The following is a 26,066-nucleotide window of genomic DNA, read 5'->3' as shown; positions in this document are numbered from 1 at the left end:
GGGAACTGCCCCCATTGCATGCAACCATGGTCTTCCCAAGATGATGTTATATGGCGAGGGTGTGTCAATCACCATAAATTCTGTTTTAATCTTCTTAGTACCAGCTTGTACTTCCACGCTTGCTGCGCTTAGTGGCCATGTCGGCGTTCCATTGAAGCTGACCATAGGGTTGCTGGATTGTTCCAGGTCGTCTGGGTGAAGGCCCAGCTCCTTGTAACATCTGACGTACATGATGTCACAAGAGCTGCCTTGATCTATTAGGATGCGTTTCACTTGGTATTCCCCAACCTGGAGGGATACTACCAAGGCATCATTATGCGGATGTTGGACCAGCTCCAGGTCGGCTTCAGTAAAGGCTATCACTGGCCCTTGGCACTCTTCTGGCCGATGTCTTTTTTCCCCGATTTGGTAGACATGCTGTAAATGCCTTACCCTCTGGGTCTCTCCTCTAACTTCGTTCTCGTTGACCCTTGAGTGGATCACATTAACCATCCTTGGTCCTCCTGCCTGTGGTTGCTGTACTGGAGGTGGTGGAGCTGCTGGTGCTTGAGGCAATCTTGCCTGTTCTTCTCTGGTCCTGGCCTCATCAACAAGGTCCCTCAGATGGCCTTGCCTTACCAAGTCTTCTAAGTGTGCTTTTAGGGCTCTGCAACCCTGGGTTGGGTGCCCTTCTTCATTGTGGTAAGCGCAATGCCTACCCATGTTTCTTCCCATGAATTTCCCTCGTGCTCTTGCTGGAGTTCTGAAATAGGGTTGGTTTCGTATTTGATCCAAGACTTTGTGGATGGGGATTCGGAACACCGTGGTCACTGCCTGTTTACCTTTCAATTCTGTTTCTTGTTTGGTCGGTCTGTTGTTACCTCGGCCTCGCTTCGGCGAGCCGTTTCCTTTCTCCTGCTTTATCTCTTTGTTTCCCGATGTATCTTCCTCGGCTCTGGCGTACTTCTCGATTCTTGCCATGAGTTCTTCCATACTTTTTGGCAGTGTTTTTGCCAAAGACTTCCGTAGTGGGCAGTCATCTTTCAGGCCGTTCTTGAAAGATACGACCGCCACTTCTTGGTTGCATTCGGGTATTCGATTGAACACCTCGTAGTACCTCTTCACGTAGGCCCTAAGGCCTTCTTCCTTGGTGATTCTTAAAGCCATCAGGGCGTCAACCCTTAAGGGCTGTAGTTTGTTCGTCACAAACCTGGCCACAAACATCTCGGCCAGGCCTTCCCACGTCTTTACGCTTCCCTTTGGTAGTTTATGGAACCAATCGGATGCAATTTCCCCAAAGGATGAGGGAAATACTTTGCAGAGTAACGGCTCGTTGCCACTGTATAACGCCATTGAGTTCAGGTATAGTCCAACATGAAAGTTGGGATCTGACTTACCATCATAAATTTGGAACCTCGGCATACTGAATCTTTTTGGTGCTTTAAATTTGTTGAGTTCCACCGAGAATGGTGTTCTCGGCTTAACTGCGGAAGTCACCTCGGCTTCAACATTCTGCTGCCTCCTTTTGAGGTAATCCCTCAAGTCTTCCTTACTCCTCCCTGGAGCTCGGCTATCTCTGGACTTCAATCTTTTTGGCACACTACTTTCGGCCTCGTGGTGGGCCCGTTTCGATCTTTCTCCATGGGTTGTGTCAAAGCAGAGTGCTTGACCTTGAATATTCCGATGTTCTTTGGGCCTTGGGTCCTTCATGTGATGTGTCCTTTAGGACTCTTCTTGCCTTGGCTCCTCTCGTCCGATTTCCATGAAAGGTTGGTGAGAGTGCCTTCCACTCCTGGTGTGCTGAGGGGCTTCGGGGATTGCTTTCCTTCCTCCCTTCTGGGCATTAATTGCTGGCATCGGCGTATCTTGCAGTGGGTATGGTGGCTGCATAACATTGTTTTGCATCATGAAGTTGACCACTGACTGTAGGTCCGCCAACTTGTTTGCCAAGTCTTTTACTTCCTCATCTCTCCGTAGGCACCTATCCCTCCATACCTGAAGGTTATTTTCATTATAATACTTACTTTGGTCTATCCTCTTCGAAGCGTTGCCCTCCTAGCTGACGTCTCTTTCTCCGTGGCCCTGATCATGATTTCCTGTACTGTGGTTGTCTCCTTCAATGTCAAGGACAATTGGTCTGCCACTCTCAGCAGGAGTGTTGCCTCCAATATTTTCCCCCTGTCCGTTACTGGCCATCTATTCTTCTAAGATTCCCACAGACGGCGCCAAATTGTGTGGGTGATTTTCCGACCACACTGCCCGCCTAGTAATCAGCTGGAGAGCACCGGCAGAATAGATGGCTTTAGTAACCTGTAACAGAAAGAAAAAGGCTCAGGCGGTGGCTCTTCCACCCGGGGGCACTCCGACGATCAAGTTAGTATATCTCTAAAAGATAATCAAGTGCTAAACTCACAAGTTTGAGTATAAAACTGCGTACCTTAGACACACGGGGGTGCCTCTCTTTTATAGTTTACTAAATCCAAGTCCCACTAGAAGTCTGACTTCTATGGACTCCAATTTAGTACTCACTTTGGATTCCTCAAGAGATAAAGATAAACTCCCTTAGAGTTTTATCTTTATCTTAGTAAAGTCTTCTCTTTTCTCCAGGACTCTTAACCCTTATCCGCTTATCTCGGATTCCGATATTTTCGGAGGCAACCTCGGCATCGCCAAGATAACCTCGGCACAGCTACCACGACACGTGGCACCTCGGCTGACACGTCAGTGTCACCATGCCACGTGTTGGTACTCAGAAAATATATCCCCACAAAAACAAAAAAAACACGGAAACACAAGAAAGTAAAATTTTCTGAAAATTGTTTTTGGAAAAATGGAACCAAGCAAAGTGATTAAATTTTTTTTTTTTTTTCAATTTTCAACGTTTTTTAAAACTAAGTAGACAACAGAAAACCAAAAATGATACCAAACTGAGATAAGATTTACCTATATAAATGCAACCCGCAGTGGCACAAGTGCAGTAGGCAAGGCATAATAGGGAGGAAACCAAGTTGATGTGCCTCAATGAGTGAAAAGATGGCATTTGAGCTAAAATCAACATGAAACTTCCAAATATTATTACAAATTCGTACAACTTCATCGACCCATTTGGGTTTGATAACAAGTAAATTGCCTGTAAAAAACAAACAAGAAGTTAAAAAAGAAGAAGTTATATTCTATTTTATTCCCAGTATTTTATTTCCAATTTACAAAAAATAGGAAATAAAAAATTTGTTTGATTTGAAAAGGCCAAGAAGATACGTGTGTCACGAGTTACTAGAGGTAGTGGCTGACAGTGGAGTGGCCAGAGGCGGTGACAGAGTTAGAAAATTAAATTAAGGGGTACTTATTAATTATAATATTAAATTTTTTTATAAACATATTTCACGTAAGTTTTTACAATTGATTTCGAGAAACATCATAAAAATAATATTATTTATAATTAGTGTATCATGAATAATATAAAAAAATATGTATATAAGTCTTAAAATAAATTATATAATGATAAATTATTTTTTTATACAAAATTTGATTAAAAATTCAATATATTGGTAATATCATGTCATCATTAGTATGCGATATCACCAACTAATAGTAAATAAACACATAGAGTAAACCCTACATTTCAAATGTAACTAATAATTCAATAAATTTCATATCTTTATAGTGAAATTACTTATACAAGTATGTCAATAATAATGACATCATCGTTACATTTAAAATTTTCATAGATAATATGGTTTATAGTAGTCTCTTCCTTTTCAATCAAAACAACAATTATTATTTTCATAATTTTTAAAATATCATTGACATTTCACCCTAATAATATTTTTTTAATTCTTTTCATTTAAAATATTTTCTTTATATTTGTAAAAAAATAAAAATAAAATCACAAAATTCAGGTCCCTACGTGGCTCCGCCACTGGCTAGAGGTTACCAGTGGTGACCTTCTGATTGTCGAAAAGTGGCTGGCTGAAACTTGTCGGCCAGTGACGGCAGTGAACACTATGAGAAAGTGAAAACTTGATTTAAAAATAGTGAAAACATATATATTTTTTTTTTCAAGAAAATTTTGAATTATTCTTTTTTTTTTTTAAAAAAAACAAAAATAATACATCAAACAAGTTTCCATTTTTAGTTTTTGCTCCAAAAAAAGAAGGAAAAAAAAAAGGATTGCACATATAATAATGATTCATCCAACTAATTTGGGAGCACTAATTGACCACTAATGAGGTGAAAATTCAAAAAAATAAAATAAAAATAAAAATACAAGAGCAAAACATCTCATCATGTGGGACCCACACCACTTTAAAGCTATTAGTGCTCTTTTTTTTAGTGGTCTCACTCATTTTTCTTGCACATGTTAGCATAATAGTCATACCTTTGATGAAAATATGAGAATGCAAGTGAATAAAATACCACTATTTTTTTTTTACAAATATTTTTATTTAATTTAATTCTGCTTATCTAGACTCAGCTCATAAATTTTATTTTCAGGTGTCAATTTTTCTTTTTTTTTTTTAAAGAAAAAAAGAAAAAAAGAGAAGTGAAGAAACTGGAATAGAAATGAATGAATGGAGAGACCTTGATGCACTGTCCTTCAAGAAGAATATAACCAACAACTGTACCATAGCAGACCATGAACTGAATTGGAACCACGTAATATCTTCCCCAGCTTGGCCCTGTCAAATTCCATTTTCATCATATGTAATTATAAAAATTATTATATATATACACATACACAAAAATAGTTAAAACTAAAACAGTCACATATATTTATTTAATTGCTAGAGTTAAACTTATTATCGTCATTATATACGTTGTAGTAATACAATTTAAAATAATGATATGTATAGACTTTATAAAACATCATTTTGAACAAAAATATCTTCTATCTCGTGGGTATTGCAGGGTCAACTAGTTAATGTATATAATGGAACTACATAGGACTTCTTTGTTTGTGAGTGAGAGGTTTACAATCTAATATTGGGCTGAGTTGGCTTTGGGCCTAGGTCAAAGACCTTTGCTCGGTCGGATGTTGAGTGCATGCTGGATTGAGGACTCGATCTGGTCGAATTGGGACAACTTTAGATTGCCAGTCCGGAGGAGATGTGCGTTCTACAGAGTAGGACCGGATTAGTTTTTCCAATGTTAAGATCGACCGAGCTCTTGCTCGGTCGTGACTAGGGAGCTTGGTTAAGCCACGATGTGGAATTTTCAAGGAAACCGGACAGGTAGCACGGTCGTGAGGTGATGCGCGGTGCCGTGCTAAGCATAGCTTGGTGGGGAGTACTATGTGGCGCCGCGAGACTACAAGAAGGAGATTCTGCTGTCCGTACGCATCAATATCGTTTGGCGGTTTCGTTAGGTGGTGTTTAGCTGTATTGGCGCTGACGTGTGGGGAAACATGAAAAGAGAGCAGGTCCACGCATCCAGAGGGGAATGGACGCAGAAGCGCATGCAAAAACTATATAAGCGGTGCTGCGCCCCTATACTCGGGTCTAGAACATCATCTAATCAGAGTTCACATACCACTTTGTCTCCTCTCTCTTTTCTTTCTCTCTAAGTGTGATAACTTGACTGTCAGAGAGGTTTTCTGACTTCACACTGCTGGGTAGCTACCATCGCTGTGTTCTCAGGTTGATCGGAGTGAGGCGCAGCTTGGACACGAGGAGTACGGCTAACATCGGATATTTGGCTCCCGTACAATTGGCACCGTCTGTGGGAAATACTCCAACAGACAAAACCCTCCGATCATTTTCCATGGCGAACAATGACGACGTTCCACTATTCGCCATCGACGGTATCACTCCGGAATCCGTTCAGAGAAGAGATGGTCTTCCTGCTATCCCTACCATGGCTGGTCTGGAGACCTTTTCTAGAGGGCTCCCTAGAGATGCACGAGACAAGCGCGCAAGGAGCACTGACCACTTACAGAGTCCCCGACAAGCATCGACGGCGAAGAGAATTGCATGCTCAACGCTTGGAGCATAAGCTGAGAGACCAAGACGCCATCATTCGAAGGATGGCGGCGAAGATAGAGGCGCTGAAGCGGCAAGTCAAAGGGAAGGGTGTTGCTGGAGTGGGTAACCACAGTGAACGCACCCAACCCCGTCGCTCAGGCAGCTAAAACCAGCGGTGGATGCCCTCTCTCTCCATCACTAGAAGTTATGGGGTTGGTGACTCTGACTCGCCAACAGAGAAGTCTTACGCGCGAGACAGTAGTTACTGTCCCTTACGTCCGTCGACGACGTCGAGATATTCCTACTCTGCCCGTTTGGAGGACCTGAGGGACGTCTTGGAGGAACGAGCACGCTGGCGGGAGGCGCAAAGGGTGCCGGCTCTATAACAGTTATCCCACGAAAGTTGCGCCAGTAAGGAAGTTGTAATGCCGTCACCTCGCCCAACTGTATATGTTCGTTTGGACAGAGACTTGGCGAGGTTGAGCGCCACTCCCTTCTCCCTCGAGACAGAGACCACATCGCTCCCTGCGGGCTTCCACCAGCCCAAGTTTACACTCTACGATAGAAAAACCGATCCATACATTCACGTGAGCCACTTCCGGCAGGTTATGGCTAGATACTAGTGAAACGACGCTCTTATGTGCCTCATATTCTCGTCAAGTTTGGATGAGTTGGGCCTGAAATGGTTCGAGAGGCTGTCGGAGGAAAGTATCGAAAGGTGGCAGCAGTTGGAGGAAGCATTCGTGACCCGATTCAAAACCAACACCAAAACGCCGAAGGAAGTCAACTACCTTCTGAGCATCAAGATGGAACCGAGCGACTCCCTCAAAGCATACAATGCCAAATATTAGGAAACCTTCAATGAAATCCTTGATTGCCTAACCAACCTGGCAATCACCCAATACAAGCGTGGTCTCCCGGTCGGACATAGATTGAAGGACTCGATCACTATAAACCAACCGGTAACCATGGAGCTACTGATGCAACGCATTAACGAGCACATTCGAGTAGAGGATGATGCTACCGTGGCCACTGCGAATGTGAATCCGGTGGCAATGGACAAAAGAGTGGCTGGAAAGGTTCACGCGGTCAGATAGGAGGCAAACCGTCTAAGCGACCGTACAAGAGAGTCAGACCGCGGTGCAGACCGCAGCAACCGAGGTAAAGGTTGCCACACCGACCAGGCTGATTACCCTCGTGACGCCGTAGAAGATGCGAAGAGAAAGTTGAATGCCTGAACATGCATCACCATGGTTTTCAAGATCCCAATCTACTGCATCCTTAGTGAAATCCGCGACGAGATGTACGTCCGATTTTCAGCTAAGTTGGGCGACGCACAAAGGGGCTTCAATCCGCTGTATCACTACACCTTTCATGGCAAGCGAGGGCACCGTACCGAGGACTATCTGCCTCTAAAATAGCATTTCGAGGAGTTGGTGACCACGAGTCATTTGGGTCGTTACATTGACAGAGGCGTCAAGGCCGCGTCCCACGCTCTGGCTCAGCCAAATGGTTTGGCCGCCCTAGAAGCACCCCCACAAGGCGTGATCAACGTGATCCACGGTATCATCGAACTAGCGCAGGTATGTGAGCTCCGAGGGATGATCAAAAAAAGAAGAGCATATGAAGGAAGTCCTGTTTGTCCAATCCGTGGTCAAAAAGGGCAAAACCAAGGTGAAAGATGTGCTCAGCTTTTCAAGCCGGGATCTTGAACGAATTCAAACGCCTCACAATGATGTGCTGGTGGTTACTCTTCACGTCAGGGACTTTGACGTTAAGCGCATTCTGATCGACCAAGGAAGCTTGGTCGAAATCATGTACTACGACGCCTTCAAGCAACTCAAACTAAGAGATACAGACTTAGTCCCAGCGACTTCGCCACTAGTCGGTTTTAACTCGGAACCGGAGTGGCCCATGGGAAAGATCATCTTACCAGCCAAAGCCGGGTCCATGGTCAAGCAAGTAGAGTTCTGGGTGTTAAATGTGCTTTCCACATACAATCTGATCTTAGGCAGAGGATGGCTTCACGCCATGCAAGCGGTGGCTTCAACCTACCACCAAGTCATGAGGTTCCCTTCTACTTCGGGGATCGTTGAGGAAATTTGGGGTGATCAAGTTATGGCCAAGTAGTGTTTTGTGGCCATAGATGGGAGTCGAGCTGCCAAGGACTTCGTGCAAATGATCGAAGGACTAGAAGATCAAAGTGTCCTGGATGATGTGGGTACCAAGGCCGAAGAAAAGGTTGTTGAAGACTTGGTGGAGGTACAGGTCAATGAGAGCGATCCGGAGAAGTTCTTTTTGTTGGGATCCATCTTGATTGCCCAAGAACGGATAGAGATAATTGAGTTCTTAGTGGCAAATATCGAAGTATTTGCATGGACATCTTACAACATGTCTGGCATCGACCCAAACTTTATTTGCCACCAGCTCAATGTCTATCTGGATGCCCGGCCTGCCATTCAGAGAGCTAGGTGATCTGTGCTTCATCATGCCGAAGTAGTAGCGGAGGAAGTTAAAAACTTGCTTAAAACAAGGGCTATTCAGGAGGTACACTACCTTCGGTGGGTTTCTAATACGGTCGTGGTACCAAAGAAGAATGGAAAATGACGAGTCTGCATTGACTACAAGATGGTCAACCGAGCTTGCACCAAGGACAGTTTTCCCTTGCCCAGAATTGACCAACTGGTGGACTTGATGGCCAGACTCAACCGACTCAGTTTCTTGGATGCTTACCGCGGTCATCATCAAATCGCCATGCATGAGCCTGACCGAGAGGTTACTTCTTTCACAACGCCAAGGGGGTTGTTTTGCTACTGGGTTATGCCCTTCGGGTTAAAGAACGTCGGGGTGACTTTTCAAAGGATGATCATGAAGATGTTCGCTCTTTTGCTCGGCCGAACAATGGAGGCCTATGTCGATGACATGGTCATGAAGAGCAAATGTGAGGCCGACTACCTGTCTGACTTGGCGGAAACACTCGCCATTCTTAAACAACACAAGTTGTGTCTGAAATGTGTCAAAGTGTGCTTTCGGCGTGAGATCGGGAAAATTCTTGGGCTTTTTGGTCACCAACCGTGGCATCGAGGCGAATTCTTCCCAAATCAAGGCCATACAAGAATTGAAACAGCCCAACTCAATGAAGGACGTGCAACATCTTGCCAGGATAGCAGCCGCGCTTAACCGATTCATAAGTCGGTCATCATATCATTGTCGTCCTTTCTTCCGAGCCCTGAAGTCCAAGTCTTCATGGGACGAAGAATGCGGCAAAGTCTTAGCCGAGCTAAAGATGTATCGATCTTCCACTCCACTCTTGGTCACGTTGAAGCACGGCGAAGAACTTTATCTTTATCTGGTTGTTTCTTAAAATGTCGTAAGCGCAGTACTTGTTCGAACATAGGGCATCTAACATCTACCAAAATCTTGCTCCCGGCAGAGTTGATGTACTTGCCGCTGGAGAAACTCGCCTTGGCACTAATGATGGCCTCAAGGAAGTTGGCACACTACTTTCATGCTTACACGATCGTGGTGCTGACCGAGTTCCCTTTAAAAGCCTTGTTTGAGCGGGCAAACTTCTCCGGTCGAATCCTGAAGTGGGCAGTCGAGTTGGGGCAATTCGACGTCAAGTTTCAATCCCGAATTGTCATCAAAGCCCAAGCATTGGCCGACTTCGTTGCGGAATCCTCTCCCGAAATTCATCCAGTTTTCCCGGTGGATCTTATTGACGCAACAGGGTTACAAGGGGTAGGCACGGCGGAAATTGCATAGCCTCTCATCCAACCGAATGTTGAAGGCGATGCGAAAGTTGCGCGCCTATCTACAGACCCATCACTCGAAGGCCCACTTCAACCTAGCAATGTGCTGTCGGATTTGGGAATAACAGGACAACTTGTTAGATCCAACGCCGCATCGCCAAGGGGGGATGAAGGCATGCTTGTTGCAATCATCAACGGCACGCTCGCTGCGGAAGTAGCTGAGCAGCCAAGCAATTCTGATCACCTGAACTTTCAAATGTCCCAAGACCCCCGCTGAATGTTGGAAGCTTTTCATCGGCGAAATGTGGAAACTTTTTGTTGATGGCGAATCAAACAGGAGGGCTGGGAATAGTCTTGATCTCCCCAGACAGACTGACTATTGAACATTCCATCACATTAGGAGTTCCTGCGTCAAACAATGAGGCTGAGTATGAAGCACTGCTAGCCGGACTGAAAAGTGTACTCCAAATGCAAGCATCCAAGCTGATGGTCTACAGTGACTTCCAACTCATTGTAAACCAAGTATCTAGGGAATACGAAGCCAAAGATGACAGAATGGCCAAGTACCAAACTTTGGTACGAGAGCAAATCAAGAAATTCCAGGCCATAAGAGTCCAACAAATTGGCCGAGAAGATAACGATTGGGTAGATGAGTTGGTCGGCTTAGCTTCCATAGCCGACAAATCAATCCCCAACCCTCTCCTAATTGAATTCCTTCCAAGACCCAGCATTGAAGACTCAGAGCAGATGAAAGTTCTCTGCATCGAGCTAGGTCTCTCTTGGATGGACCATATTGTTCTTTTCTTTAAAGAAAGGATCCTGTCAACCGACAAGAAAGAGATACATAGAATTTGAGTGAAGTCTGAGCGGTTTTGAATCTCTCCATCCGGTGCTTTGTATAAGAAGTCATTCACCAGTCCATACCTCAAGTGTGTTCACCTAAACAAAGGCATGTGTGGAAGCCACATCGGCGGGAGATCTTTAGCCTACTGCGCTATTTCACAAGGATACTGGTGGCCGTGTGTACAGGCAGATGCCCAAAAATATGTGAGGAAATGCGAGAAGTGCCAGAAGTTTGCCCACCAAAGTCGTCAGCCGGCCAGAGAACTCTTCCCTCTCACAAGTCCTTGGCCTTTTGCAACGTGGGGCTTGACATAGTGGGACCACTCCCAACCGCGCCGGGCAATTGCAAGTTCTTCATAGCGGTGACAAAATACTTCACCAAATGTGTCGAAGTCGAGCCCTTGGTGACAATTAAAGAAAATAATGTAAAGAAGTTTGTCTAGTAGAACGTGATAACACGGTTTGGAGTCCCTAAGCCTTTGATCTTCGACAATGGCACCCAATTTGATGGACGGTTGTTCAGAGGATTTTGTGAGGAACTAAAGATAGAATTTTATAATTCCACATCGGCCTACCCTCAGTCCAACGGCCAAGTCGAAGTATCAAACAAAACCATTCTAGATGGGCTGAAGAAAAGGTTAGAGAAAACCAAAGGAAAGTAGGCCGAGGAACTTCCAAATGTTCTCTGGGCTTACCAGGGAGACGCCTTTCACCTTGGCATATGGCATGGAGGTATTCATCCCATTGGAGATCGGTATGCGTACCATTCACAGCGAAAATTTTGAGCTCGACTTAAATGCCAAAGCCATTGCCTTACAATTGGACCTTGTAGAAGAAAGTCGAGAAAAAGCCCTGATCCATATCGCAGCGTATCAATAAGAACTGTCCAAAAAGTATAACAAAACAGTTCACCCCAGACCGTTCAAGGTCCGGGATTGGGTCTTAAGGAAGGTAATGGGCAACACTCTTGTACCGGGCGAAGGGAAGCTAGGGGCAAACCGGGAAGGGCCTTACAAGATAACCGGTCTGGCGGGCAAAGGGGCATACCATCTAGAAGACTTCGATGACAAAGCTATACCCCGGCCATGGAACGCGGCCAATCTGAAGTTGTATTATTTTTAGTTTCAATCTTTGAATGTAATTTTTTGTAAGGGACAAGCATTCCCCTCTATTTGCCAATGTAATTCTTTCAGTCACTATGTGAATTCATGAAAGTAATAGAAATGAATTACTGTACATAGCAAATTTGTTGTGGTTAATGGATTGTAATGAACAAAGAACAACTACCCTTCTAGCTGAAATGATTTTGCTCGACCATTAGAGTTGATGAATTGTTCAACTCCAATCTTTTAGCCGAGATGATTTTGCTCGGCCATTAGAGTTGATGAATTGTTCAACTCTGAGCTTTAGCCGAGATGATTTTGCTCACCCAATGGAGTTGATGAATTGTTCAACTCTAGAATTATAGCCGAAATGATTTTGCTTGGCCATTACAGTTGATGAATTGTTCAACTCCAAGTTTTTAGCCGAGATAATTTTACTCGGCCATTAGAGTTGATGAATTGTTCAACACTGAGCTTTAGCCGAGATGATTTTGCTCGGCCAATGGAGTTGATGAATTGTTCAACTCTAAGATTATAGCCGAGATGATATTGCTCGGCCATTAAAGTTGATAAATTATTCACCTCTAAGCTTTTAACTGTGATGATTTGCTCGGTTAATTTAATAGATACTTGTTCGGTATGTGCTGCATGGTTGCAAGGAAGAAACACAACGTACATTGCTAGAATACAAGAGATAAGTTGGTAAAACTTTCATTAATTAAGAATTTAAGTACAAGAGGAGGGGCTTGTAGCCCAGTTACAAAAGTTTAACACAAAAAGATGGAGAATACATGACCAAACTAGGGGGGAAAGGTTGGCAAATTCGTCTCCGGCTTCCTCTGTGGCAGCTTTCAGGTCGACCATGGTAGCTTTTTCTTTGTCGCTGATCTCCTTCTGGCCGGCCTCCCCCTCGGCCTTTTCCTCAACTTCTTTCTCAGTCTCCTCTTGCAGAGAGTTGAAGACTTCATTGGCATAAGGCACCATATAGACCGGAAAGAAAGAGGGGAGATGAGAGGTGAACACCTCAGTTTCAGATCCTTGGCCGAGTTTTTCACAAGCAGCCTTCCAACTTGACTTGAAGAAAATGTCTTTGGTGGCTTCAACTTGTTTGGTATAGTTATCTTCGGCCTCCTTGAAACCGAGGTTGTTGGCCTTGTCCATGACCTTCTGCCTTGCTTTTTTCTCCTTCTCTAGCTTGGCTTTCAAAGCGTCCCTCTCTTGCTCAGCCCTATTGTAACAAGCCCGCGGGGGGCCTCGCTACAGCTCGGACTCGATTTCGTAGTCACGGTTCTAAGTCTGAACCAAAGAGTCCAAATCCGGCAAATCGTTTTGAGAAAACAGATTTTTGAAAGAAGTGCCAAACATGGACTGCTTTGCTAGATACAGAGTCGCCACCTAAATGTTTTTTTAATGGGAAATTTAGGAAACCCTGACTCGGTGCCAAAAGGCCACGTGTCCGTCATCACCAAAGTTGCCTCGGCTCGGGAACTTGGGTACGATTGGGGAAGGTCACTTCGTGAGCACCCCCGCTCGCCCGATCAAAGATCGGCCTCTACTAACCATGATATCTATTTTTGAAGACATTGTGAGTTCTTATTCCGGTTATTAGCCTAGGTTACTATGTGATGCGCGCAGCATACAAGTATAGACTGGATCGCCTGAATTGGAACAAAACATTTCATGTTTGCTTTTTGAAAATGGTTTGCTACCCGCAGGTAGGCTTGAAACATTTGATGATTTATCCTAATTTAAGTAACCCAACCTTCACCCACAGGCATTCAGGCAGTTATATCACATAAGCATATAGCCTCATGGTAAGCATGCTATTCATGGCAGTCACTCACACGCATGCAAGGATGCTAAAGCATAAAACTCACCGAGTACTCCAAGCCAAAACAGAAACTTATTAAAAATCATGCATGAATCCTAAATATACAGAAATGCCTAATGCAACACATGCAAGAATGCAAACTATAGCAGGCTCGGCTATTCTAAACATGGCATATGAGATGCTACAACTATCATGTATTCAATTTAGAATTGAAAAATACAATGCAGTTAGTATCATGCGCCGAGCCCGGTGCATGCAATACAGGTGAATGATGCAAACATGCTGTCATACAGTATGCTAATTTAAACATGCCCTAATCTAACCATCAAAAGCGGATAAATAAAAGGGAGAAAGACGTGGGGTTGGAAGACATACAACACACATACGCACACTTATTACAGTTGTGCCCTCGCGCAGAGGGTCCGAATAAATAATACAGTCCCGAATAAAAGAATATTACAGTCCAAATAATGTACAAATTCCTAATTAATTAACAAATTAACTAAGAAAATAAATAAAACTGGCATGCAAGCCAGGGACTGCCTTGCTTCTGATGGATGATGCATGTCCGGGTTGTCTTGCGCGGAAATCCACCGGGATGCCCCAATTAGCCTCTGTTTAGCAGTTATTCTTGGAAAGCGTGCTGAGCTCCGAAAAGTTGTTGATTCTTCATTTTGCTGCAACAAAGAGCAGAAAAGGGGCATAGCAATGTATTTTCACAAATATATGCATGCCTCGATCCTCGTACCACCAATCACGCATACCGAGGCCTGATGGCCGAGGAGTCGAATTGCACAACTCAATATAGAATGAATGCACATGAAAACACAACAAGAACCTAACTCCATCATGGGTAATCCGGAGTGTCGGTGACTAGGGAATTGAGATACGTTCCGTCACTCGGAGTACGAAATGCACCTCGTTTCCCGTGCCCGGGCTAACTCCTATTCCGAACACGATGCAATATGCATGACATGCATGAAATGCGACTAAGATACAATCCTAACATACACAATGCTATGAAAATGAGATGCCTCGAAATGCGTGCACACGGGCACGCAAACCGAGAAAATGATAGAATGCGATCTAAGATACAACCTAGTATGCACTATGTTGTAAAAATGAGATGCCTTGAAATGTGTGCACACGGGCACGCAAACCAAGAAAATGACAGAATGCGATCTAAGATACAACCTAGCATGCACTATGCTGTAAAAATGAGATGCCTCGAAATGCGTGCACACGGGCACGCAAACCGAGGCGATGGCATACGCAATGCAATATGGCTAAAATGGCATGGAAAATGTAACATGGACTTATACTAACATGAGAGAGCCTCAGCCACACTCACATAAGAGGCCGGTAGATGAAAATGAAGTGCCTCGAAGTGCGTGCACACGGGCACGCAAACCGAGGTAATGGCATATGCAATGCAATATGGCAAAAATGGCATATAGAATGCAACATGGACTTATACTAACATGAGAGAGCCTCAGCCACACTCACATAAGAGGCCGGTAGATGAAAATGAAGTGCCTCGAAGTGCGTGCACACGGGCACGCAAACCGAGGCAATGGCATATGCAATGCAATATGGCAAAAATGGCATATAGAATGCAACATGGACTTATACTAACATGAGAGAGCCTCAGCCACACTCACATAAGAGGCCGGTAGATGAAAATGAAGTGCCTCGAAGTGCGTGCACACGGGCACGCAAACCGAGGCAATGGCATATGTAATGCAATATGGCAAAAATGGCATATAAACATGTTAATGGATTTTCAACAATGAAAAGTGGGGGAAAACAGCCCCGAAATGAGGCGAAAACACACCCGATGCACAGAATAGTCCCGAAACACGAATTTTGGCATCCGAAATGGCCTATAGCTATACCAAACATGCAAAATTGGTACATGAAATGTAAAGAAAGAAGCAAGGAAGCCTCAAAATTAGCATTTTACCAGTACAAAACATGGCCAAACAGCAAACCGAGATAGGGCAAAACTAGCATGCAAGAAATGGCCCTAAACATGAGATTAAAAAGAAACTCATAGCTGCTGGCCCCAAACAGGTTAGGGTCCTTCAACAATGTTGAAGAGGGACCCAAAATATGATGTTTTACAGTTTATGGCAACCCCAAAAACAGTATACAAATATATTAGAAATGCAATGCAAAAATGAGGCTCAAAAGTGGCTATAACATGAGGTATGCAAAATATTCACCAAACAGCCAAAGACCCTTAATGAAACATGTTAATAAGGTAAAAAAAAGACTATTTCTAGGCCTGTAAAATGGCCAAAAACAAAAGCATGATAGGCTAACAAAACATGCAAGAATGGGGACCAAAAGAGAGATATAACATGAAGTGGCATATGGAGGTCCCAAACCATGAAAGGCCCTAAATGAAACATGAAGAATGGACCAAAATAAGACTATTTTCAGAACTGTAAAATGGCCAAAAACGAAAGCATGATAGGCTGCCAAAGGATGCAAAATGGGACCAAAAAAGGAGTATAAAGGCAAGTATAGCATGGAGGTCCCAAACAGTGTTTAGCCCTTCTTCAATGTTGAAGAGGGGCTCAAAATAAGCCTATTATCAGTTTACAACATGCTCCAAAACAAATCACACACAAGCTAAAAATATCATGCAAGAAATGACATTTTAGAGGGATAATGAAGCAAGTGCAAGATGGAGGGCTCAAACAGGGTTGAGCCCTTAATGAGACATGAAAATGAGCTCAAAAGAAGGCCACTTTCAGTTATGGCCGGAGCTCAAAGCAAAAATCATAGATGGCTAAGAAATATTGCAAAGAAAAGCTCAAAAAAGGGGAAATGGCAACTCACCCTTGGAGACAAGTCTTTTGTTGCTTCTTGGACCAATTTTGATGACTCTAAGCTGCTGGAATTCTTCCCCTTGCTGCTGAAGTGGAGTGGTGGTGGTAGAGCTTGGTGGTGATGAAGAAAACAAGGTGTAGGACTTAAGGATTTTTAGGAAAATGAGGAAGATGGAGGGAGATATGTGTATTGAGGCTTGAAGACAATTTTTTCTAACCCCAAAATATGATATTGCCTGCTGGTTATATGGACCAAAAAGGGGGTGTAAAGGTGGGGGAAAAGGAGGCCAACTTTTCCCCACAAAATATCCCCTGGATACAGATATTTTCCGGGGGATAAAACTATACAGCTGTAAAGTGAACAGTGTGAGGATTATGGCCGGCCAAGTATTTTGGTTGCAGGTGGCCGGCCGGCCACACCCCCTAGCCGGCCGGCTAGGGGTCAAAAGGGTCAAGCTGGTTTAGTGGCCGGCCACCACATGATGGTGTCCTCCCATGTGTGTACATCACAAATATGTGGTTGAAAGTCCAAGAAAGTGGCTCAAGGGTGTTCAACATTAGCTCGGAAGGAGGGGTTCAAAAGGGTCAGGTGGAATTACTGGCCGGCCACCAACTTTTAGGGTCCTCCCATGTGTGTACATCACAAATATGTGGTTCAAAGTTCAAGAATGTGACCCCAAGGTGTTCAACATTAGCCCGGAAGGAGGGGTTCAAAAGGGTCAGGTGGAATTACTGGCCGGCCACCAACTTTTAGGATCCTCCCAAGTGTGTACATCACAAATATGTGGTTGAAAGTTCAAGAATGTGACCCCAAGGTGTTCAACATTAGCCCGGAAGTGTGAAAAACGGGCGTCGGAGGGCGTCGGAGGATGTATAACTGGTTGCTGCAACAATTACTGGCCTCCCACCCTTCAGTGACCTCCCCGGTGATAAAACAGAGGTACCTGCCAAAAATGAACGAAAACCGTTGCAAAACGAATGTTCGGGGGCCAAAACGCGCAGTTCGAGGTCCCGAAAATGGGCTGTTAAGCACCGAAAGTGGCATTCGGCCACGAAGTGGGTTTCTCAGAACCCAGTGTCCCTCAAAAGGGAGTATAAAGAAAGTATGCCAAGAATCAGAACAAACGGAGATGGTTAGGCGGTCCCGAACCGAGGCACACGGCCAACGATCCTGAAAAACCGGAAACCGGACTCCGAAATGGGCAAAATAGCCTGCGGCCACAAAATGTAGCCCACGGCCACTGAGAGATGGTCTACGGGACCTCTCCCTCCCCTCGGGAAAAGAAACAGAGAAAACCGAGTCTGGTTCGCAAACCGAGACAAGGCACAGAAGAGGGTTCGGAAATCCGGAGGCAGGGCTTACGGTCGCGACTCTGAGACTTTTGAACGAGCACGATATGCAACGTCACCGAGCGCTCAATTGGTGATGTCTGAGTCTTAAGGTTGGTCAAAAATGGGGTGTCTACACCTACCAAGCTAGCCAAGAAGCCTGGCATTGTCAGCATTGGCAATCTCGAGAGAGGCCAAGACGTTCTTATCGGTGTTATTCAGCTCGGTCACTTTATGACGCAAATTAACAATCCGGTCCATAACAAGATGCTGTTTTTGGATGGCCTGCAAAAAGTAAGAAGACAATCAACCCAAGCAAAGAAGTATTGATAAAATTCTGAATCATACCCTAGTCATGGACTTGACCGCCGATTTCACGAGCCGGGTGTTAAGAACATGATCACTCCTAGTCACGTCGCTCGGCAGCAATAATGCTTTTGATAAATCCAAAGCCAAGAGATGCTCCTTATCCCCCTTGACTGATGCATTGGTCGGGATCTCTTTACCCCGGTGCTTGAACTCCGGCCTCCATGGAGGTGTAGGCTCGGCATCCTACACTAGCTGCTCGGTGCTTAGCACGGCCACGAGCTCGGTAGAAGGATCAGCCGGATGGGTGCGTTTACTAGCGCGGCGAGACTCAGCATGAAGAGCGGCCGTGGAAGCCAGGGCAATCACGGTCCCTGAACTCTAGCCAATAGATGGAGCAAGAGGAGGGATACTTGGTAGCTCGGTCGAAGTGGCGGTGATGAGGTTCTTAATCCAGCTCTTCTTGGCCATCTCTTACTCCTTAATCAACCGTATTAGGGGCAAGTCGGGTAAAGTGGGGCCAAGTGGAGGTGAAGGCGCTTGAAGAAAGTCTGTGACCTTGCTCTTCCGGGGTACCGAATATCTGTAGCTCGGTACATAGCCCAGAAGTTTGTGGCAATCTCGGTGCCAATATCTTAGCACGACTCTAATTATCCCTTCGTCTGGATAAAGATAACTGGCCTGTAACGCTTCAATAGCTACAAAATGATAGTAGTTAGCACGGTATAAAGAATAAAGGAGAAATTAACAAGTTAGAGAGCTCGGCTTACAAGAAGAACCGAAGTTCTTGCTGATGTACCAACCAGGCACATCAGTAGTCTCATAATTTTCGGACACCTAGAAAAATTCATCATCGTACATGTCTTTGTCCAGTGTGCTGATCACCAAACGTTCTCGGCCCAGCCTTATTTTTAGGTAATAATTGTACCTGTCCGCCGTGCGTTTGAGCGTGTATTGACGCAATATCTCAGCCAAGCCCAGATTTAAACCAAACCAGTGGTTTAACTCAGCCACGCCGTTTATGATTCTGTAAGTGTTGGTGGATACTTGTGTTGGAGTTAACCCGGTGGGTCTCAGGAACTCACAGATCAAGGGTTGCACAGGGAAGCGCAGTCTCCCCTCTACTATGCTTAGTACGGTAAAGGGGTAGGACTCCAGCCTACCCCATAGATTTATGTCCTCCTCATCGAGCTCTAAATGCATATCGAGCGGAATGTCGTTGTAGACGTCCCCGAATGCTCCGGGAGGATGAGTCCCGTTACCCGTTCTGTTCGTTTTGCGGGTCTACTACAGTTCAGGACTCTCAAATTGTCACGGTTCTTAATCTGAACCAAATAGTCCAAATCCGGCAAATCGTTTTGAGAAAAAAACAGATTTTTAGAAAAGAAGTGCCAAACATGGACTGCTTTGCCAGATATAGAGTCGCTACCTAAATATTTTTTATGGGGGAATTTAGAAAACCCTGACTCGGCGCCAAAGGCCACGTGTCTGTCATCACTAAAGTTGCCTTGGTTCGGGAGCTTGGGTACGATTGGGGAAGGTCAGCTATGAGCACCCCCTCTCGCCCGATCCGAAGATTGGCCTCTACTAATCATGATATCCAATTTTGAAAACGTTATGTGTTCTTATTCTATTTATTAGCCTAGAATTACTATGTTATGCGCGCAACAAACAAGTATAGACCAAATCGCCTAAATTGGAACAAAACATTGCATATCCGTTTGTTTGGAAAACGCTTTGGAATTTGCTACTCACAAGTAGGCTAAAATACGGATTTCAACGAGTTATCCCAACTCAAACAATCCAACCTCCACCTACAGGCATTCAAGCAGTTCATCAAATAAGCATCTAGCCTCATGGTAATCATGCTATCATGTTAACGTTCACACTCATGTGAGATGCTAAAGCATAAAGAGCTCACCTAGTACTCCGTGCCAAAACAAGAACATGTTAGCAATCATGCATGATCCAAGTCCATGTTTAAATGCCTAATGCAACGCATACGGAATGTCACTAGAGTAGGCTCGGCTAGTCTATAAATGACATGTGAAAATGCACAAGTAGCATGTATTCAAGTTAGATTTGAAATACTTATGCAGTTAGTATGATGCGCCGAGCCTGGTGCATGCAAGACTAATGACTGATGCACGCATGCATAGCGTAAGGTATGCTAAAGTAAACATGTCCTAATACTAACCATCAAAGCAGGTAAGTAAAAGGAAGAAAGAAGCGGGGGTTGGAAGATATGCACACACGCACCCACACTTATTACAAATTCACCCTCGCTCGGAGGGACCAAAAGAATAATACAAATTAATTAACCTACAAGCTAATTAATTATTACAGACCACCTAATTAATTAAGCAAATTAACTAAGCTAAGAAAGCAGTAAAGGCCTTGGGAAGAGGATCCAATGCGCGCGTGCTCGGGTTTGCTCGAAAATCCAACGCCATGCACAAGTTTGCCTCTGCTTTGACTGTTCTGCTTCTCTGAAAATTGCACAACTCCCAAGGTTGCTTCTCTGAGTGTTGTGGAACACTACCGGTTGAGTGAGAACACCACCGGCCATGGAGAATGGTCACTAGCCACAAACTTATGCTCTCGGCCAAACATGTTTTGCCGGTCGGCACCTAAAACTGGCGGCCAGCCAATTCTTCCTGCTGAAACCTGTTTGACAGCAGCAGAGGGCAGCCAAGGCATGGCAATGTATTTCAAGCAAATATATGCACCAACATATCCCCTATCATGTTTATGACTCAAAAGGACACGGTTCTCGATTCTCAGACCATCAATCGCGCATTTCAATGCATGATGGCCCAAGAAACCAAGTATGCACTTTGATTTTAAATGAAATGCAATGCAAATAAGCAAACAAAGGGACTTTCAACCTCTATCATGGCTTGATCAAGAGGTGAAAGATGCATGCAAATGCAATGCAACCTAAGTATGTTAACTAGGCATGCAACATGAGCATATGGGAAGCATGCAAGGCATATAACAAGCATGCAAGTTAAATGAGCATACAAGGCACAATGTCCACACACAAACATGCAAAACATATGGCATGTTAAGCAACCAAAACAAAGAGGAGAATACATGCCAAATGCAACATCATTTCAACATGCAACAACATGTCATAAGCTAGGCATGCAACAACATGCCAAATGGTGGACTTAAACTAAATTAGGCAGCCCTTAAATAAGCCTAAAACAATGGCCAATGCTATGGAAATGATAACCAATACACACACACACATGCATGCAAATGGGCTAACACTTGAACATCAAATAAGCAACCTTTAAGCACACTTAAAGGAAGACAAATATGAGCATATGGCATGTATCATAAGCTCTGAAATTGCATGAAAGAGAGGTGCCAAACCAAGTAATCAAAACAAGCAAAACATGCAATAATGGCCCAAGTACTTAAGGCAAGCTAAGGAGGTATTGAACTACCCTTAGCAAAACCAAACATGGTATGAATTAAATGATCAAAACAGAGTTTTAACATATTAAAACAAAGCCTAAAGACGCTTAGATGGCATCTAAATGACTTAAATTCGAGGGCATGCACAATGACCAAACATGGAGCATAAGGCACAACCTCATAAGGCATCAAAGAGGCATCAAAGGCAAGGATACAAGCATGTTATAAGGACTGAAATAACATGGTAAGTGGTTCCAAACCACTGAAACAATGCAAGTAATGCATGCTAGAGAGGCCAAAGCTTAAGGCATTCAAGAGGGATTGCATGGTAGCTATACAAAGCAAGACATGAATGACTTAAATGACCTAAAACAGTCCCTTAGCACATCAAAATATGCATGTAAGCTTCACAAAGCTGAGCCTAAATCATGCTAGAACAAGGGTCTACACCTAAAGCATGTTAAGGCAAAAATGTGGCATTACAAGACATGTATGCAAGGCATGCAAGGTGTGTCCAAACCAACTAAAAAAAGAGGCATATTATGACATAATAAGCACAAAAATCAGTTAAAGCATGGCCAACATACACTTAAACAAGATGCTCCCTCAAGAGGCAAAAATGGCCCTTTTCAAGGACAACAAGGAGAGGGGGTGACCCTCTCCTTCTTAGGACCTCAAGGCACCATCCTCATCACTAAAATCCCTCAAGATTTCAGTGGTGAGGAGGCCCAAACACAAAGGTCTCGAAGCTCAACCAAAATGGCACAAAACAAGGGCCAAACAAGCCTTAAGAGGGGTAAAACAACCCCAAAGCTTAAAACACCCTTAAGAAACTATTTAGTGTAGATAAAAAAAAGACTTTTCTATGTTATATGTTAAGCTCAAAAATAGTTGCAAGTATGGCAAAACAAGCTATGAAAACAAGGCTTAAAGGAGGTAAAAGCTCACCCTTGAAGCACAGCAGCAAATCAGCAACTTTTGGACCAAAAAAGGGGCTTCAAATCACCCCAAAAATCACCTCCAAGGACCTTAGCTCAATAAAGGGAGTAGAGAACTAGGTGTTTGTATGCAAAAGTGCAAAGAAAATGCACTTTTGAGCACAAACAAGCCCTAAACCTTAGAGAGAGAGGCAGAAAATGTAGAGAGAGAGAGATTTTTTTGCTCCAAGTTGTATATCTCTCCTTTTTTTTGTTAGAGAGCTTGATTGATATAGATATGTATCAATCTGCAGCTCCTCAAAACTCCCACGTCCAGGCATGGGCTGGGGTATGGCCTGGAATGATAGCTGCCAACTGTCTACAGAGATATCTGTTGAAAACCACACTTGGCCGGCTGGCCATAAAGGTAGTCGACTGGCAGTCAAATTTGCCGGCCGGCCATTACATTTGGCCGATTGAAAATCAAGGCGGCCGGTGGGCAGGAGACTTGGTCGACAGGCTCCCCCCTTCCCTCAGGAACATATCCACAAGCTCTTGGTGCAACCAAGCACAAAACAGAGAAGTTAAGAGATTCTAAGGCAAGGCACGCAGCCAAGACTTTTCGAAACTCAAAACAAACACAAGCATGGATAATCATCGCGTGGTCAAATGATGACGTCCAAACCTTGAGGACGGTAAAAAATGGGGTGTCTACAGTTACCCCTCTTTGACAGAACTCGAAAGTCATAACAATGACGGGAGTGAATGTCAAAGCCCAGAGACAACCCATTTTTGACAAGGCCGAAGACTTAGACAAACATGCAAGACAAGCAAAGATATGCGCCCGAAGGCAGGGGCAAAATGTAACTGACAACGCAAGGAGCCGAACATAACTTATGATCATGCAAAGAAAGCTGTAACGAAGCATAACATGCGACAGTTTTAAGCTAGCATACACTAAACTACACTACAATGCAGAAAGGATGTAAGAGAATTATGGAATTCTCGATACGTCTCACTCGGAGAATACAATACCTGTGCGGTTCGTCTGGTTGCACCAGCTTCAAATGAACCATACATACAATATCGTGCCTGAAAGAAAACTTAACAGGTACAGATATCGTTAGCAATATGCACAACATGCAAAATGATATGCGATATATACAAAACTATGTATAATAATGCAAATGAAAATGCAATGCAATTGAATCATGATCAAATCATGAGCGGTTCAAAACCACACAAATGTCAAATAGATTGATGGAGATGCAAAGTCCGTCTACCATAGAAAAGGTGCCGCAACCCTCAAACCAACATACTAACGTGGAATAGGCGCGTACACATGCAGAACTATGAGTGATGTAGACGGACACAAGAACAAGTAATTGGGTGAAATGACATAGGTGGGGAAATGACCCATTGAAGAAAGACCAATGATCCTAATGCTGGATGCAAAAATTACACTACAATGTAATATATATACAATGGATATGGCAAGCAGCCAAACCAAATCTTGCCTAGGAAAGGCATGGACACACACAAACCACGTCTAACATAGAACGGTCATACAGAACTATGAGTGTATACACATGAAAAGTATGGGCACATACCAGACCAAGCTCAACATGGAAAGGCTCAAGCCATAGATGAGGGAATGCAGTCGATGCGTGCAAGCTACAATGCACTATTTACAAATATGCAATGGAATGGATACAGTGGAACAAGGCCTATGGCCAAGCCGTATCTTGCCTAGGAAAGGCATGGACACTAACAAATCACGTCTAACATAGAACGGTCATACAGAACTATGAGTGTATAGACGTGAAAAGTATGAGCACATACCAGACCAAGCTCAACAAGGAAACGCGCAGACCCTAGATGGAAGTGATGCAGTGAATGCATGCAAGCTACAATGCAATATCTACAAATATGCAATGGAATGGAATATTTATAATATTTGTAGTAAGATGCATGACATATGCATTATTTACAGTGGTATGCATGACATATGCACTATTTACAATGAATGCATGACATATGCACTATTTAACAATGATGCATGACATATGCACTATTTACAATGATGCATGACATATGCATTTTTTGCAATGATGCATGACATGTGCACTATTTACAATGATGCATGACATATGCACTATTTATAATGATGCATGACATATGCATTTTTTTTGCAATGATGCATGACATATGCACTTTTTTTGTTTTGTTTTGTTTTTGAAATGCAAATGCATAATGATGCATGATTTTGAAATGCGCAACAACGTGCGGCTTTTGAGATGCATGACAATACAGATGATCCTGAAATGGGCGACAACGTACGGCTTTTGGAATGCACGTGAACTTGAATATGTGACGACGCGAGTCGCTTGAAATACATGTATAATGCAACTTATCAAAAGTCATTCGGGCACGACAAACACTGAAGGACTTACACCTTCAGAGGATTTAAGGTCTCCTAGACCGAGCGTATTTAAGGTCTCACCAGACCGTTAATATGCATGTTGCTCTCTTTTTTGTTTTTCTTTTGAAAATGCATGATAATACATGATTTTGAAATGCGCGGCAACGCGCGGCTTTTGAGATGCATGACAATGCATGTTGATGTAAGTTCGCGACCACGCACGTCTTTTGATATGCATGACAATGCATGTGAACCTGAATGCGCAACCACGCGCGTCGTTTGAAATGCATGACAATACAACCGAGTGGGTTGAAGGTCTCGCCAGACCGGGCAAATACATGAATTTTGTTATTTTGAATGCATGATTATGCATGATTATGACATGCGTGACAACGCGAGATGTGTGTGCAACGACGTGACAGAAATGACGCAAAATCAGCGCGCGTTCATGATAGAGCATTGTAATGTAACCCACGTGGGGCAACTTTCGAACCTTGTAAGAGATAAAAAAGGATACCAAAAGGATACACCCTGCACAAATTCGGGTGCCACGCACAGAAGACACGGTCCGAGGTCGAAATAGAGGCTGGTTGAGTTTTGGAAATGCACTGTTCTTGCACTAACTTGAGCAATGAAGGTCCCAAACCACTCACTTGACCCAAACAAGGCTGTAGGAGGCTCACCGGCCAAAAGGGGAGGTCACCGGCTATCCACTGGCTATCGAAACAACTCACCGGCCAAATATTTGGCCGACCGGCCAAAAATGCCTGAATCAGGGCAGTTTTGTCTTTTTGGCTCGGGTCTTTTAAAATAGGGTTCCAAACCCTATTTTTCTTACTTTCTCTTAGCCGAAATTCTCTCCTCCCTCTCTCTAGAGTATTTTCTTCTCTTCATTTCCTCGTTTTCCTTGATTCTCGCGCCCTTTTCGACGTTTAATTCGGGAAGTTCATCGCGTTTCGAACACTTTCATCCGATCGAAACTTCGTTTCGGTGTAGTTTTTTCGATTTCCGCCTCTTGGGGTTTGTTTCCCCCAAGTTTCTCTTGATTTCTGTATATTTTCCACATTCCGGCTTTTCTGGGCATTTTCCGCCCTCTTGGGGTTGACTTTTCAGTTGACCTTTCATATTCTCATCCGGTTTCCACTTTTCCGGCCGTCTTCACACCACTTTTGACATGGCGGGTGATGTTCCACGGGGCGGGACTCCCCCGGATCACGAGATGGACCCAGAGGCCGAGCTCCTCCCCTTGAGCGTCCGCCCGTTCGACTCGGCGACCTACCGGCCGGCGATTCATGTGCTTCCTCCTGACGGGCTTCGCCAGTTCCGAAGTTTTGACAGGAGGGTGCCACCAGAGCTGCTTC

At 44.1% G+C, this 26,066-nt stretch overlaps 1 pseudogene; it reads right to left on the bottom strand.

Annotated features, from left to right (window-relative positions):
* LOC114281050 (GABA transporter 1-like) overlaps positions 1-26,066 on the bottom strand; it is a 72,451-nt pseudogene that overhangs the window by 14,366 nt on the left and 32,019 nt on the right.

This window comes from Camellia sinensis, chromosome 14 (assembly GCF_055761805.1).
Source record: "Camellia sinensis isolate YWXY chromosome 14, ASM5576180v1, whole genome shotgun sequence".
Taxonomy (NCBI): domain Eukaryota; kingdom Viridiplantae; phylum Streptophyta; class Magnoliopsida; order Ericales; family Theaceae; genus Camellia; species Camellia sinensis.
Note: the sequence above shows the minus strand (reverse complement) of the source record. Positions and strands in the feature narration are given on the sequence as shown.